Source organism: Engraulis encrasicolus, chromosome 15, assembly GCF_034702125.1.
Source record: "Engraulis encrasicolus isolate BLACKSEA-1 chromosome 15, IST_EnEncr_1.0, whole genome shotgun sequence".
Taxonomy (NCBI): domain Eukaryota; kingdom Metazoa; phylum Chordata; class Actinopteri; order Clupeiformes; family Engraulidae; genus Engraulis; species Engraulis encrasicolus.
Window position 1 is genome coordinate 27356606 of NC_085871.1, and position 6000 is coordinate 27362605.

Sequence of the window (6000 nt, forward strand, 5' to 3'; positions counted from 1 at the left end):
ACGCATGCATGCGCATTTAGACAACAATGCACCCTGGATGAAAATGCTGCATGACGGTTAGATTTCCTGTCAAACTTCAAAATTTCGGTGATGTTGCGTTGACGAGGTGACATGTCACATGGTGTCAAACTATCGCGGGATGAATGCGACTGCAGTCAGATCTTGCAACTTCTGCAGTTGCTTATCCCCTTCAACGCTCGTCTGCGGACTGCCTCCGAGGTCACGCGCCCATGAACTGGTTGGTCAACAACTCACTCACGTGTGTATATGGGTCTTGTCTCACACCTCTACACAAGTTTCCGCAGGTCCCCACTTCAGCTCCTCCTCACTGCCTGTCCCCCCACTCCTCACACGTGGTGTGTTAGTAGAGCAAATCGGTGCGAGCTCATCGTCTCGTTCATATTTGTGGCCGACTGTAAATGCGCTGTATTTAATAACACCCACATCGTGACAACAAGTTCTCGCTCACGCCCTTCGTCAATGTTGATCGACAGCAACAAAGTCGTATGGGGCTACTCATGGTTTCCCTCGCGCAACTGCCCATCAGGCTTCTCCCATCCAGTGTGCCCCATCATCAGTAGCCCCATACGACTTTGTTGCTGTCGATCAACATTGACGAAGGGCGTGAGCGAGAACTTGTTGTCACGATGTGGGTGTTATTAAATACAGCGCATTTACAGTCGGCCACAAATATGAACGAGACGATGAGCTCGCACCGGTTTGCTCTACTAACACACCACGTGTGAGGAGTGGGGGGACAGGCAGTGAGGAGGAGCTGAAGTGGGGACCTGCGGAAACTTGTGTAGAGGTGTGAGACAAGACCCATATACACACGTGAGTGAGTTGTTGACCAACCAGTTCATGGGCGCGTGACCTCGGAGGCAGTCCGCAGACGAGCGTTGAAGGGGATAAGCAACTGCAGAAGTTGCAAGATCTGACTGCAGTCGCATTCATCCCGCGATAGTTTGACACCATGTGACATGTCACCTCGTCAACGCAACATCACCGAAATTTTGAAGTTTGACAGGAAATCTAACCGTCATGCAGCATTTTCATCCAGGGTGCATTGCTGTCTAAATGCGCATGCATGCGTTGACGACAACTCGATCGCACCTAGTGCTTCACCAAAGAGGGTCTATGGGTAGTACGAGAGAGGAATCTCGCGACTTTTTCTGGGTGGTACTGTCCACTAAGTGGCGCCATCCAAACAGCGCCGAGGAGCGCCGAGGAGCGCCAAGGAGCGCCGAGGAGCGCCAAGGAGCGCCAAGGAGCGCAGAGGCTGTTAGAATAATTGGGGTCCCATAGAGCTCAACCACAGATGCTGCCATTGCTTTGGGAGAGAATTTGTATCATCGTTTCATTTTATTTTTCCCAAAGGCAGGATAAAGTATCCTTTCGAACAGCACTTAGTTTGAATGTTTAAACTCTGGATCTTTGTAAAATACGTCTTTATTGTCAATATGTGAATATGTCACGAGTGGCTTCACACACTGCGTTTGGATTGGTCGGCCGGCTGCATTGCTATGATCACGACGGCCGTAAAGCGATTTTGTTAGCAAGATGCTAGCGGAGCCTGACTCATAAATGCCAAAGCTGTAAGAAATCAGAAGGACATAACTCCCAGGTAATTGTACATTTCATTTAAATCCACATTGGTTTCTCCGAACTTACATTAATATTGTCAAGTTTCAGCCAACAGCGAGCACAACTGTCAGTTGTTAGCACCAGCCTTATGTGCTCTGCTGTCTTGACAGCACTTGCTAGGTGAACTGCAGGCACAGGTTGGAGGGCGAGATTGGACACTGTATGTAAACCCACTGTGGCTTCACCCATCACTGGGGTCCCTCACACCGGGGTCACCCTCACATGGAATTACAGCACACACACAATGGGTCCTCCTCCGATGGCCTCACGGTAGCCATTCGACTTTTGACACCACTTGTAGCGAAGGGGAGTAGAGTTGCCCAGCTGGGACTTGACCCCAGACCTTCTGGGGTAGTAAGCTGTGGCTCTGACCGCTCCACCAAAGAGCCAGGCTTGTTGGTGTGACAGTCAGAACACACACACAACCCTAGTGATGGTCACTCCATCACACTGCCTTCTCCTTCGGGAAACGCACCTGTGAATTACCCACACACAATGGGTACGCTTCCGATGGCTTCACGGCAGCCATCCCACTTCTGACACCATTTGTAGCGAAGGGGAGTAGAGCTGGGACTCGAAGCCAGACCTTCTGGAGTAATAAACTGGGGCTCTGACTGCTACACCAAAGTCAGAGCCCCAGTTTACTACCCCAGTGGGTCCGGGTTCTAGTCCCGGCGGGGCAACTCTACTCCCCTTTGCTACAAGCATCCTTTAAAATAGCTGCCATTGCAATGAAACCGCCCGTCAAGGAACAAGCATGCCTTTCGCTGTGGCGTTTCTATAAATATACTATAAATATGGAGCGACTGCTCCATTCGTTAATCAGTGTACTCCCACAGTAAAGGGAATTTCTGCAGGAGAAGATGAGCTACTTAAAATGAGACTGATGGTCTTAGTGTCAAAAATGTAAAATGATTGTGGACATAATGTTAACATTCAGGTCACCAGGATTAGCAGTAATTCTCTAGTGGCACTTTAAGGATAATATTGCCATTTGTGTTCTTTGGTAATTTCAGTATTATGCAACATGTAGCCTGAACCCATCATGCATAGTAACCATGTTTCTGGACTGTGATAGCGGATAGGCACCTGACATACACAGTCAAGAACACCATCACGCTTTTTTTCCATTAAAAGACAACATTATGTCATTATCATGATCATTATTGTTTTCTTTCTGTCCCAAAAAGTATGTGATGGACTGTGGCCTTATCTCTTGAAATTACAGGCTTTAAAGGTGCACTGTGTAATATTTGTAGTAGTTCAGAAATGTTACATTTTTCATGAAAACTTACCAAGTATTCATTATGACTGGGAAAATTGCACTTTTCATACATGAAAAGAGGGATCTTCTCCATGCTCCGCCATTCTGAATTCCCAGAAATAGGCATTTTTAGCTGCAAAACTTACTGTACTTTGGTCATAAGAGTGAATATTGGTTTATTATTTAGGAAATATTCATGAAAAGATCAAATTTAGCAATAGGCAGCACAGTTTCAATGTGCAGTAGTTGCAATGCCTACTTTGGTCACCATCTTACACAGTGCACCTTTAAACTTAGCTGTCTGGTAGCATGATTTTTTAATGCTCATAACCGCCTTTTATGCCACACCCTTTAAAGGATAAAATGACTCGTGTTCCCTGGGGGAAAACAATATAGGCCTAATCAGACCTAGACTATGGTTGTTAGGGGGTGTACCAGCCTACAGAAAAAATAATCTGGCACAATCCATGTCAGGGGGGTCTTTGTTGTAATCTATCGGTATATGGGGGCCTTGTCAAAGTAGAGTTTGGGAACCCCTGGGTCTAAGCCAGGGCTGGGGAACCTATGTCTCCGGGGCCGTTTACTGCCCTTGAGGCCCACTTATCTGGCCCCCGATATCATTTTTGTGTTTTGCATTTTTACATGAAATATGGCATGTTTTGTAAAGAAATCTTGGAAATTACATTTGCAATACAAATAAGGTATATTTGCAGGGGACCTGGTGAAGGTGGGGTCTGTTGTACATGTGGCCACCTTCAATATAGGCCTAAGTGCCTAAAGTGCAGGGAGAAATCCTGGTTTGTGTTCATAGTACAGCCTTTATAAAGGAGGACGTAGTAAAAGTTGAAGTGGCCCTCGTGTGAAAACTGTTTCCCCTGGTCTAAGAAGACCATCTGCAATCCCAACAGAAGTAGGCCAACTGAAATTCGTTAAAGTTGTAAAATTGCTCTGTTGCCAATTCACCTCAGAGCATTACCCTGAAATTGACGCAGGATGACCATTTTTACTCATCTCAACAGCTGTTTAGTTCAGGGTCATAGTAGGCTATCAATTCCCTGCCTTAACTGCAATCATATGTCCCCAATTTAAATAGGCGTACAACTCATCACCCAACCCAACACGCCCCAAACTCCATCCCAACTTCCACTGTTATACCTAGGGTCCCGGGGACGCAGCCACAAGACCCCTGGGCAGGGCCAGATTAAGAGGGCTCGGGGGGCCCTAGGTTGCAGGTTGCTGTAGGCCCCCACGGAAGGCCCATTTCTTAATACAATTATGTAGACGGCATCATAATTCCAAACCAAGATAATGAGATTTAAAACTCTACCTGACATGGCAGACTAACCAACAGTGTATCTTGTCACATTTCTCCAATTCTCCACCTGACCAACTGGGGGCCCCCTGGCAGATGGGGGCCCCTAGGCTGCAGCCTGCAGCCATATCTAACCTGTGCGTTAATCCAGCCCTGCCCCTGGTAATAACGTGTGATGCTGCTGCTCGCTGCAATGTAATTACATTAAGGTCATTTACGCCTAGCAGCTTACTCAATCCTTTTTTATTACTGGACTAATATACATTTATTTAGGCTAGTCTATGTCCAATCCACACAACAGACCTTGCCAAATGGTCAAAAAGCGTGAAAAGGGCTTAATGCCTAAAATCCACGGCCAGCTCGCAGGATGCAGACAGAGGCTAATCTCCACTGCGCAGCCTGTGCGCGCGTGCTTAAAAGCCTCGGCAGATTAGGGAGGGTGCGCCCACGAGCTGCAAACCATCTGTTGTCCGGCCTAGTACCACACCAGCTCACCTGCAAGCGTTCATTCGCCTGCATGGCAAAAAACAAACGGATGCTTGCTGGTGTCTGTGCACGAGATGTGAAGGGCAACACAGCGCGCGCTAGCAGTTCATCCACTCGCTTTGACGCCGAAGATAAACTTCACATGGTTGCACGCCCTAATTCGTTCTAATCGAGTTGCATAACATTTGTCTTGTACTCTACTTAGGGACAGCGGCTGGCCAGTGGATAACGAACACAGTGCACTGTCTGCACATGGAAAAGAAACATTTTGACGCAGTCATGTGTGCCGTGTAGACCATGTCCAAAACGTGCATGGACTCACTCGGAAATTGATGTCCAGTCGGTGAAGTGTTCTATTCAAATGCTGTATATTCAGAACGGAGCCTGTCAGGTACAGCGCAACAGTGTGTCTATGTTTGGCCGCTAGAGAGCAGCGTTGGTTTATGGATTCGTGGTGATCTGTCCAAAAGTATAATTTTGCAGATGAAAATCATCCATAACGTTAACAGAGTTGGCAGCATAGGAAGTACCTATCAGAAATGGAATATATGGTAAAACGACGTGGTTATTTACACAGACACATGTAATACACACATAAATGTAATACAGAATACATTCCACCCTCACATGGCCTGTTTAAGAACTCAAGTGCGACGATTAAGCCTGTTTTGGACTTCGATCTTTTTTTTTCGTTTTCATCATGCCACCCCCACCGCCACTGTGGCACGCAACAGGACTTATCTCTTCCATTCAAGCAACAAATGACCTAATTTAGGAAGAGACTTCTGGAAACTTCTAAGAAAACTTCTAGAAACTACTGGATAGTGGATGAAACGTCAAAATAGCCACATGTATATTGTGCGTAAAAGTCTGTTAAAATATTTCAAAAGCCCCTCGAGAAAAATGGGTGAGGCCATTGACAAACTATATTAACTTCAGGGCGATGGCACTTGACTCGGAGATACAGGAGGCACAGACAGGATAATCCTACAAAATGGTGTTTGTCCTGTCAGTCCAAAACCCTTGCTATGTTTAAAATATGAGCGCAATAATAAAAAAACCCCTCATCTACAAACATCAAAACCAGAATGTAAACACCCCACTTTTTTAAAATGCTTCTTAAAACGTCCCTGGTGTATGCGTAAACCTATATTGTGTAATCGACTCTGGAAGCCTACAACAAATCCGTGTTTACACGATGCGAGCCAAAGGCTCGCTTGACGTGTGGGGGAGGAGGCTTCGGCATTCTATTTATAATTGGCCGAACAAATTTTGCAACTGCTGTAAAGGTCGA